At 45.1% G+C, this 12,023-nt stretch overlaps 1 protein-coding gene across 1 annotated transcript in view; it reads left to right on the top strand.

Annotated features, from left to right (window-relative positions):
* Positions 1–5,256: 5,256 nt before the first annotated feature.
* Positions 5,257–12,023, top strand: part of DRP2 (dystrophin related protein 2) — a 41,479-nt gene continuing 34,712 nt past the window's right edge. The window contains exon 1 of the mRNA XM_064574346.1: positions 5,257–6,216. The gene's annotated coding sequence lies outside the window, so the exon portion shown is untranslated. The remainder of the gene's footprint in view (positions 6,217–12,023) is intronic.

Raw genomic sequence — 12,023 nt, forward strand, 5'->3', positions numbered from 1 at the left:
CTCTTTCTCTCTCAAATAAAACAAAAAGTTAAACAGAGTTTACCATATAACCTAGCAATTCCATGCCTAGGTATATACTTAAAAGAACTGAGAACATATGTGTGTACAAAAACTTGTACACAAATGTTCAGAGCAGCAATACTTCTAATAACCAAAAAGGGGAAACAACCCAAATGTCTACCAACTGAGGAATGGATTAAGTAAAATGTGGCAGATCCACACAGTGGAATAGCATTCAGCCATCAAATGGAATGAAGTACTGATATATGCTACAACATGGGAGAACCTTGGTAACATTATGCCAAGTCAAAGAAGGCAGACACAAAAACATATTGTATGTGATTCCACTTATGTAAAATGTACAGAATAGGAAAATCTACAGAGACAGGAAGTAGACTGGTGGTTGCCTAGGGCTGGGAGGGGGGTGGGAGTGACTGAAATGGGGGTTTTGGCAGAGGGAGAGTGATGAAAGTGTTTTAAAATTGCTTGTGGTGAAGAAGGTAGCGGGAGGGGAAGAATGAAGCAGGGGAAATCGGATGGGTAGACGAACCATGAGAGACGATGGACTCTGAAAAACAAACAGGGTTCTAGAGGGGAGGGGGGTGGGAGGATGGGTTAGCCTGGTGGTGGGTATTGAGGAGGGCACATTCTGCATGGAGCACTGGGTGTTATGCACAAACAATGAATCATGGAACACTTCATCTAAAACTAATGATGTAATGTATGGGGATTAACATAAGAATAAAAAAAAGAAAAAGAAAAAAAAAATAAATAAATAAAATTGCTTGTGGTGATGATTGCCCAACTCTGAATATACTAGGAGTCATTAAATTGTATACTCTTTTTTTTCCAAATTTATTTACTTGAGAGAGAGCAAGCACAGAGGGAGAGGGAGAAGCGGACCCCTGCTAAGTAGGAAACCTGATGTGGGGCTCGATCCCAGAACCCCAAGATTATGACCTGAGCCCAAGGCAGACACTTAACCGACTGAGCCACCCATGCATTCCTGAATTGTATACTCTTCAAGATTGAATTATATGGCAATAAAAAAAGAATTACGGTAGTAATTATGGGAAAGATCAGATTTTTGTTGAGCCACCTTATACTTATTTTACAGGTTGGTATTATTTTTATCTTAAATTCTATATGGGTGTGTGGGGTTTATAACATGATCTCTTCGGTGCTTTGGGTTTCTAAATATCTTGATCTGGCCCTGCTGGACTCTAGCTGCCCATCAAATGTCATATTGAATCTTTCCCTCTCCCTTCCCCTTCAAAACCATTTGCCCTGTGTCTCCTACCTGTCTGGTGATTAGAATGAAAATGATAAACTAATGAGGATAATGTATAGTGACTGAAGATAGCACTTATATTTTGACAGATGCCTTAACCCGAAAGAAGTGATTAAGAGGGAACCGTAGGCTTCCTGGCAGGACCAGTGCGGGAAGTCATTTTGATTAGTAATAGCATTTCAGTCCTCCTTAAGACATACCAGGTCGGTACCTACAGACTCTACCCACTCCTGTAAGATTTAATTTAAGACTGAAGCGGAGGGGAGGCTAGAGTTTGATTGGCTATTGGCTGAACAACCCTGTGTGAGGCATCCTTTTATCACTGACCGATTCTCACCTTGAAATTTTAATTTTGCCTCTGCCAGGCAAGTATCTTGCCTTTCTTCTGTGTGCGGTAGGGAGATCACTACCAGATGTAAAAGATTGATGGCTCTTATCTTTTGGGCCCAGGCTTGCTTTAGATTCCAAAGCAACTTAAATTTAAAAGTATTTCAGAGTATCCTCAGAAGGGGCCTCTACCTGTCAGTGACCAAGGGACTGGCCAGATGTTATGCCACTATGTGCTTTTGAATGCGCTGAGAAGTGGTGATTTCTAGGATGTGCCCTACTTTTAATATTGAGGCCCTGTCTGGAAGGAGAGAAGTTGGAAGAGCATCAGCATTGGAGTCGGATGGAGTTGGGACAGAATCCCAGCTTGCGTTTCTTACCAGCTTAATAAACTTGAACAAGTTACTTAACATCACTGAGCTGTAGTTTCATTGTTTGTAGAGCTGGGAACACGAATCCTTACCTCCCTCACCAAGTGCTTGTGAGAATCATAGGAGGTAACACAAGGCAAGTGCCTTACACTGTGTTTGGCCCAGAGTGTGAGCTCAAAAATGTTAGTTCTCTCCGCTCTCAATGCAAGTTCCGAGCAAGAAACGCCCACCTTGCCCCAGCAACCTCAACATAATCAAAGTAGAAATCGGTAGCTGTTCTGTGTAGCCTAGAAAACCAGTGGTTCTTATTGCATTGTATATCCTATCCTGGAGTCTCGTACGTAAATGTTGTTAGTATGTGTGCATGTGTCTGGCATCCTGGGCTGGCCAGGGGGATGGGGAGATTGATAACATGAGGGATGATTAATAAGACTCTGAGCGCCTTGTTGGTATGTCCTCTTAAAGCACCATAATATCTGATCTATCATGGAAACAAGAGCTAGTTGGTTAACATACAGTGTAATATTAGATTCTCTGGTCTTTATGTCTTCTGCAGATAGGAAAGCCACTAGGACCTTGAAGCAATGGAAATAACAATCTTTTATATTTGAATAGCACTTCACAATTTAAATATATTCAATATATGTTCACATTCATTATCCTGTTTGATTCACAACCTAATCAAGTGAACAAGGCAGATATTATCCTCTAGCTGGAAGAGGAAAAAAAAAAAAAAAAACCATGGATCAAGAAGGTTAACAGCAATACAGTAGCAAATTTGGGATTAAAACCTTTGTCTTCTGACCCCTAATTCAGTGTTCTTTCCACTTTAACTGTAACTGAAATGATGGTGGCCTAAATGGAATATATTTGAAAACAAACAGAACATAATATTTGGTTATATAACATCCCAGCTGCTGGCTCTGATTTAGCAGAAGCTTTAAGAACAGTAAAAGAGGGTGGAGGGTAACCAAGTGTGTAAGATGAGTTCTGCATTTTGAGATGTTCAACAAAAGCCGCAGAGGATGCTCAAAACATCGATTGGGACAACACTGAGACTTCAGTTCTCCATCTGTCATGCCTTTGCATTGTTCCTTATCAACTCCAATGACAAAATCCAGCCTTTTCGGCATTGTGCCCCGACATTCCTAACGTGTTCCTCCAACAAGTCTCCTAATTTCCTGCTTCCTCGTCTATGTCATAAACACTTGATGAAACCCCTCCTCCTACTGTCTGACTCATTCTCACATCCCAACTTCTCCTGAGGCATTTCACCTTTGTCTGTCCCTCTACTTAACCCTTTTGGCTTTGTTTCATGAAATCCCCCATTCATTGGAAGCAATCTTTGCTAGATAAATAAAACAAAGTGGTAAAAACCACTCTGTGAATAACTGACAGAGGTTTATTATTCTTCTTTCTTTATTTTTTAGGAGGGGAGGGGCTGAGCGAGAGAGGGAGAGAGATTCTTAAGCAGGTTCCATGCCCATTGCAGAGCCCGACAAGGAGCTCAATCTCATGATCCTGAGAAGATGACCTGCGCCGAAATCAAGAGTCGGATGCTCAATGGACTGAGCCACTCAGGCTCCCCAGAGGATATTATTCTTACCCTCTGCATTTTCTTAATGCTGCTTTTTACTTCCCAGCCCGACCTAAAACCTGGGAATTCTTTGCCCTGATGATTTTATTTCCCTCCAAAACCTCTCCAACTTGTCTGTAAAAACAGTCTTGACGCGGTTATGTGTGTGTGGTGGGTTGCGGCAAGGGGGTAGGTGTGAGGGGGCCTTTCTCTAGTAGGGAAAGATTCTTCCCACTTCTCAGCTCACAGAAGTCAGCAGAATTCCTGCTCCTCACATGTTTTTAGACAGCAGGGAAAGTGTCAGAGGCAAGGAAAAGACTGAAGATGAAAGCAAGAGAAAGAAAATTTATGGAAAAAGTCCCAGAGGAGATAAGAAGAGAATGTTGTGAGATCATGAGCAGAGGTATTGACCTTAAGGAGGGGGAAAACAGGGGTTTGCTTTGTCTGGGGATGATAGAGGGGGAAGAAAACTGGAAGAAATTCTGAGGCAGAAAAGAATTTGCAGGAGTAGCTCCTACCTTCTCAGTAAAGCAAGAATGGAGATTATTTGCTGAAGTAGGTGGGCTCGGGTTGGGCGTTTGAGAAGAGTAGAAACAATTTGAAGTAGTTTTGGTAAACATGGTCAGGGAGCCAATGAATAAGGTTGTGGAATGGCAATGGGCATTACCTAGGTTATCTCTCCCCCCACGCACCCCCCCTCAAAGGACGAAAAAACTATTCACAGTTTATTTCGCTTATGACTATTAGCAAATAGTTAGGCTGCGGAGCTAAGAAATGCTCCGTTGAGGGTGTGTAGATTGAGAAGCTGGATGTGCTTCCAAAAGTTCCTTCAGAAATCAAAGGCCCTTTCTGCGCCTTCGTGGAGGCCTGGCTGCTCCTGGTTTGGCCAAGCAGGAAGGGCAAACAGCTCTGAAAGCCTATCTGGGGGGCGGGGAGGGGGCATTTGGTTCCCATTTTGTTTGCTTGTTTTATAGAGATTAGGCCTTATCGTTAAACTTGTACTAGAAATAGTAGCTGAAGTTTTTAAAAATCTCATCTCAAAAGAAAACACACACATAACTTACACACTAATTATTTCCTAGCTGAGGATTTTCAATAACAACAACAACAACAATAATTCTCAATCCCTGTAGACACTCTGTAAACACTAGACCCAGGTCTTATGTTCTGATCTACATTGCAGTGCCATCAGAGCTTATAGAATTTTTAGATGCAAATCACTGAAGTTAAGCAACACCCCCAACCCCCCCAAACCAATCTGTTTCTCTTCTTTCATGCACCCTGTTCTCAGAAGTGGAAGGAGGAAAGAAGAATGCTTCTCTTATCCTTTTCCCTGGCCTGGAGCTGCTAGAGCTTTACGTATGAGTATGTTTGTTCGTGTAGGAGGATGGGGATGGTGACTTTTTTTTAAAAAAAGATTATTTATTTATTTGACCGAGGGAGAGAGAGTGTGTGCGTGCACACAAGCAGGGCGGGGGGGCAGAGGGAGAGGGAGAAGCAGGCCCCTCAAGGAACAGGGGGCCCCACACGGGCTCGATCCCAGGACCCTGAGATCATGACCTGAGCTGAAGTCAGACACTTAACGACTGAGCCACCGAGTCGCCCCTAGCGATGGTGACTTTTTGACTGCTATTCAATCCATCCATCCATCCATCCATCCATCCATCCATCCATGTATCCACCCAATTTACTCATTTAACAAATATTAAGTAATGTGTGCCGGGCACTCTGTAAAGGGATTTAATCCCCTATGTCCATTGAGTGGATCTTCTGAATTCTCTCAGGGTGTTTGGGGCTTATACCCTCTTCTCTTCAACAGGGGTGATAGAGGAGTAAGGGGCTGGTGTGGACAGAAGCGGGGAGAATGACGGGGGTTGTTGCTGAGGTGAGGCATGGAGGAAATATATTCTCTCCAATCATTCAGGGTCCACTTTGTTTCCTTCATCGTGGAGGTTTTTTTCCTCCACGTAGCTCTAACAGGGGTGAGCCGAGAACTTCGGGGATGACTGGAGGTCTGCCCTGGCCCAAGGCTGTGCCTTGGGTACCAGTGACAATTCTAGAGCAGAGTGTTTCAACCTCCAACACAGAAGCCGAATCCTGGACTGGCTACTGAGGGACACTGCCAGCTTCTGGCTCTGAAGTTGGCTTTGGCTCTGGGCTAGATCTGGGGAAGTTGGGGCCCAGGCTCCTCGCTCAGCAGCTTGTATTGATCTCCGGGCCTCTTTTGTCTCCTCCTCCCCAGTGGAAGCCTCCCCCCCATCTCCCCCTCTGCCTCTCAGCCTCTTCCGCTTTCCTCCTCTGCTTCTCATGAACTGAAATCTCCGCGAGAGCCGCTGAGGCTCTGGTAGTTTCACAAAACTGTCCTTGCGCTTTCTGCATTCGCCCAGTCAAGGGTACCTTTGCCGGAGGTCAGAGCAACGCCGTTAGTCCTGATGCGATTGCATAGCAACACCCAGCGGCTCTGAGAGCCGAGGGGGAGGGGGAGACAGCGAAGAGGGCAGCAAGGTGGGAGAGACGGAGGGAGAGTGTGCCTCCAGCAGCTGGCGGCATCCCTGTCTCAGGGACTCCTTTGCTGATTCACAGAGGCAGCCCCGCGCCGGCCTGCCGGCGGCCAGTTACAGCCTGCTCCTCAGACCTGCCGGAATCCGAAGGTAGGCCACGGAGAGATGATGCCCCAGCCTTGCCCTTTCTCCTTATTCGGCTGGCTGAGGGGAAAGGACTGAGGGAAGGGACGCGCTGGAGGTAGTGTGTGTGTGTGTGTGTGTGTGTGCGCGCGCGCGCGCGTGTCTGTGTCTGTGTGTGTGTGTGTGTGTGTGTCCCCCTACCTGCTGCCTGCATGTGCCTTTGGGGGGAAACTTGCATTAAAAACAAATGCTCACGATGAAGTGGCCACTGCTTGGACTCCGGGGGAGGGGGGCGGACAAAAAGGTGCCCAGGAACAACAGAAACTCAAGCCAATGTGAGCAACTAATGAATAAGAGGAAGGTCCACAGTTTGCTTCTTAGAGAGGAGAGGGCTATTCTTTCTTTCTTTGTTTGCTTGCTTGTTTGTTTGTTTGTTCATTTGTGTTTGTTCTCAATGACATGCCTTTCGTCCAAGGATGGATTTCCTGGCGGGAGGGAAGGGAAGGGGTGTGGAAAGCACTGGCTGCAAAGGGAGGAGAGAGGAAACGTGGGACCTCAGAGCAGGTCTCCTGAGCAGATGAATGTCTAGTCCGCAGACAGGACGCAGGAGTAGACTGGGCTCTGCCTTAGGAGCCTGGTGCTGAAGGCGCATCCTACTCTCCGCCCTTGCTTCCTGGTTCAATCCGTCTTCCCTGAAGCCCTCTGCTTCTTCCCTTGCTTTCCTTCCTACCCCATGCGATCAGGAGGTACCTCTGCACTCCTGAAAGTGTAGCTTGGCGTGCTGTGCAATAGGGCTCACCTCTCCTGGAGTCAAGCACCCTGCTCCTTCTGGGTTCCGTACCTTTCCTGGCACTGGGCCCAACGCCCCAGGCTGGGAAGCGGGCCCGAGACTGTGTGGGTAGCTACGGTTTATCCCGCCTTTGGTAGGCAGGCAGGGCTAGGCCTCTGGGCGTTGGGGACAAGGAGGTAGCTGGGCTGGCCTGGGGCGGGGTGGAATCGAGACAGCAGCTGCCGCCCGTTTCCATCGAGAGCACGGTGCATGCCGAATGCAAGAGAACGGACTTTTCTGTTTTCTTTTGGATCGTTCAAAAGAACCGAAAGCCTTTAAAAGGCTCTAGGTCTAGTTCACCTGAGTTCCTGACTTCTCCAAAGGAATCCTTGTTTCTAGACTAAAGGCACTCAGGTACATCACCTTTTAAGAGGCCCTGTGGGATATGGTTCCAAAGAACTTGGGAGCCTTCTAAGGAAACCCTCCCTGAAAAGGAGGTGCTGTGAGTGAAAGTGATAAGTGTCGTGTCCCTGAAAGAAGACAGAGTCCCTCTTTTCCTGGCTGGGTCCTCATCTTGCTTGCAGTCCTGCTTCCTGCAAACTCTTGCAGGGGGTGGGGGAGAAGACACATGGAAAGTTGTTCCCCTAGGCGCTCTGCTCTCCTGCCAAGTATCTCTGGAGCTCTGCGCCAGAGCACCCTTCAGTTCCAAAATCACCCAGAGGAGGAAGTATGGCTTGAAGCAAATTTAACAGAGGCCCAAGAGCCAGAATTAGAGAGTGTATTTGCGATGCAGCACTTCTAAGTATAGATCCCCAGAAGTTTCTGATGTTCAGTCTGCCACAGAGCCAGATAGGAGGGGCTGTCACTCATGAAGCCCAAGCAGATAATCCTTCTCAACTGGCCAGGGACACTCGGAAGAAACCCATTCTATGGGGAGCTATACGGTGAGACGACATTCCTCCCTTATAAGGGATTCTAACCCCACATCCGCAACTGAAATAGCAAGTGAGACAAATTCCTTCTTGGACAGCACTGAGCACGCTGATGTCTCACAGAACACTGTTCTGAGAGAATGTTAATAGATTCTGTTTTTAAAATAAGGAGTGGTGGTGGTGGTAGTGTGGGGGTGCATTCCGTGGTCCAATATTTTTTTTGTTTTTGAAAATGCTTCAAAACCGAATTCTCCTCTTAAGAGAGTCACAATGTATATATAAGCATATTAAAAGGCTCTGAGCTGGACTGCCATAAATAAATCCGTTTACTTTTGTTTAACCCAGTAGATCCCAAATGGATTTGACCAGGGAACACTTTTCTACATGGAAAACACTTTAGCAGACACAGTTTGGGGACTTGCTGCTCAAAAACCCAGAACCAAAAAAACCTGGGAGAAATTGTCACGTGGAAAAAAACTTATCAGATAATCTAGTCCAATACTGTCTTTTTAAATGCGAGAAAAATTGACAGAGTAATCAAATTGTTCTCCTTTCCAAAGCTGATGAGTATCCGAGAGAGTGGAACCCTCATCTCCTGATTCTCAGTCTACTGCTGCTTCTCCGGCAGGTTCCCTCCTGTGAAACTAGTCCCAGGAAAATGAAACAGGTTTAAGGAATCTTCCTGTCATTTGGAGGGCAGCATTTGGATCTTATACATTTCTTTTGGTATTTTGTTACATCCCAAAAGTGTGGATTCTTTTCACCATGAGATTTGTTGCATTCTTTCAACCAATGTGCTGTGAAAATTTTTTCTATGCTCAAAAAGATACAAAGAATGACATAATAAGAATCCGAATACCCACCATCCAGATTAAGAAAAAAACATCACCAGTAGACTTGAAACCCTCTGTCTACCCTTCTATGATTAAAACTCCCTCCCCCCCCACCTCCCTCCGAAGTAACCACTCTCCTGGATTTGGTGTTTATGATTCTCATGCACTTATTTATACTTTTACTACATACGTATGTGTCTTTAAACAGCATATACCACTTCTTTGTGTGGTTTAAAAATTTATATCAATGGATGAAGCGGGGGAAATCAGAGGGGTAGACGAACCATGAGAGACGATGGACTCTGAAAAACAAACAGGGTTCTAGAGGGGAGGCGGGTGGGAGGATGGGTTGGCCTGGTGGTGGGTATTGAGGAGGGCACATTCTGCATGGAGCACTGGGTGTTGTGCACAAACAATGAATCATGGAACACTTCATCTAAAACTAATGATGTAATGTATGGGGATTAACATAAGAATAAAAAAAATTTATATCAATGGGATATATTCTGGTCCAATTTTTTAAAATTCACTGTTATATTTGTGAATCATCCGTGTTGTGACATGTGACTCTAGGTCACTTATTTTTTTCACCATTGTATAGCATTCCATTTAATGAATATGCCATGATTTATTTATCCGTTCTGCTGTTTATGGACATTTAGGCTGTTTCCAGTTTTTGGCTCACAGTTAGGGCTATTATGATCAGTCTTTTATAGATATTCTTAGGTGACTGTTGCTTTTGCGTATATATCTAGAAAGGAATTGTTCCATCACAGGGTATGAGAATCTTCACCTTTGGGAGATATTGTCAGATTGCTGTCCAAAATGGTTTACTAACTTATACTCCCACCAGCAGTGTATAGAGGTTTCAGATGTATTGCATTAATTGGCCTTAGAATAAAATGCTCCCCATGGGGATGCATCTCTGATTCTTTTCACTGGAGAATAAACTTCATTTCTCCAGATTGCTTGACAACTAACTTCTGGAACCCATTTCATTCTTTCTGTTTGTAAATGAGGGGGTTGGGGGCGCCTGGGTGGCTCAGTCGGTTAAGCGTCTGCCTTGGACTCAGGTCAGGATCCCAGGGGCCTGGGATGGAGCCCCACATCGGGGCTTCTCCCTCTCCCTCTGCCATTCCCCCTGCTTGTGCTCTCTGGCTCTCTCTATCTCTCTGTCCAATAAAGAAATAAAATCTTAAAAAATAAATGAGGGGGTTGGTCTAGATAATCTTTAAGATCCCTTCCAGTTTGACAATCCGAGTCCCCATGATTTATTCATTAAGGGAGAGCATCTGAAGCAGAACCTCAGTTTTTGGCTACCTTGCCAGAATTATTTTAGGAACACATAACAAGGTTCAGTACCAATGAGATGTGTGTCTTCTCTCTTAGTGCCATGCTGTCAGGTAGAAAGGCAGTGCTGTGAGAGGGGGTGCCATCATTCAGTGTTACCTTGGATTGGAGAGAGGAATCTGTAGCACGTGGGAGGGGGGTCTTCTTCCCACTGCCTTGTTCTTTGCCAAGCCTCTCATGATTTAAAAGTCTTCCCTATTTATTTATTTTTCTCCCAAGAATAATAAATGCTTGTTATAAAATACATACATATAAATGTATGTGTATGTATATATGTATACATATATTTGTGTATACACACACACACACATACACATATATATATACACATACACGAAGTGTATAAAGTCAAAGGGAGAATCCCCCTCACACAACTCCCCAGAAATAATGTTGCTGAGCGGTTTTGTGTCTCCTTGCAGGCTTTCTTTCTATGCATATGCACATGTAGATTTTTTTCAAAAGCTTTTTGCATAATTGATGTTCTCTCAGGCATATTATTCTGAACTTCTTTTCTTTTATCTAAAATATATATCTTCAATATCTGTTCACATCAGTGTATATAGATCTACCTTTCTTTTTTAGAGATTTTATCTATTCATTTGAGAGAGAGAGACAAAGAGAGCACAAGCAGAGGGAGAGACAGAGGAAAAGGGAGAAGCAGACTCCCCGTTGAGCAGGGAGCCCGATGTGGGGCTCGATTCCAGGACCCTGGGATCACGACCCGAGCCAAAGGCAGATGCTTAACCGACTGAGCCACCCAGGCGCCTGATCTACCTCTTTTTAACAGCTACATAATATTTCATCTCATGAGTGGCTGTAGTAATAGGTAAGATGTGAGTACTTACTAGATGTCAGAAACCATGAATGAGCTCCTTGCAACCAGGCTATGAGGTAGGTCTTTTCATTATCCCTGGTTTACGGATGCAGGGACTGACGCCCAGTAAGGTCGGGGGGCTTGTCCAAACCTGTGCTGATAAGTAGTGGAGCCAGGATGCAAACCTGGGTGTCCTGGCTCAGAGCCCACATCCCTAACTGTCACACTGTGCCGCGTCTCTTGACAGTAGCCCACTTATCCGGTCCCCTGGTAAAGACCACTTGAGTTGATTGCAGAGTTTTGTGACTGCAAACAATACTGCAGCAGATATCCTCATCCATTTCTGCAAGTATTTCTGTAGGATAGGTGCCTAGACTTCTCTAGTTTCTAGGTAGACTTTATTCGTTCATTAAAAAAAAATATATATATATATATATCTACTGAGTTCTAAAGGCACGGGAGGAGCTCAGAGGTGAGACTAGGAGAGTTGACCAGAATTTTACTTCTCGGATGTCCTAGGAAAGTCATTGAAATGTAGGGTTTGCCAGCTGGGTGATCCCCCCAGACCTCCAGACTCACTGCATCCTCTTAATTGCTTGTGCCTTTGCCTGGGTGCGGCATGACTGAGTCAAGTGCTTGGGCTCCCCTCTGGTAGCCCATAGCCAAAAAAAAAAAATCTCTGCTTGCTAGGGGTCAGTGACTACAGTGCCTCAGGGCCTGGGTTCTAGAAGTTCCAGAGGCGGAATAATGTAAACAGTGAAGAACTTGTGTTCTGGGACACATCTGCCCCGGATACAAATCCCAGCTCCTCACCCCATAATTCACAATATCACTTTGAACCGGTTACTTACTGCCTCTGTTCCGCTGTGTTCCTATCCTCACCATGAAGACAACAGCAACCCCTTCATGGGGTTGTCGTGAAGATGATGTGACTTGATTATATAGACTGATTAATGATGAAAAGCCTGGGATACAATAAGTTTTAACTGTTATTATTTATTTGGCGGTGGAAAAGCCGCTGCACTAATTTTTACAGAAAACTGCTGAAGACGTCCACGGCATGTTAGTGAGGAGTGGGAAGGAAGGGAGGAAGTGCCTGTTAAAGAGCTAATATATTGACAGGGTACAAAAGGATA

Source organism: Mirounga angustirostris, unplaced genomic scaffold (genome assembly GCF_029215605.1).
Source record: "Mirounga angustirostris isolate CCGP_5_RB_7025 unplaced genomic scaffold, mMirAng1.0.hap1 SCAF_11, whole genome shotgun sequence".
NCBI lineage: Eukaryota > Metazoa > Chordata > Mammalia > Carnivora > Phocidae > Mirounga > Mirounga angustirostris.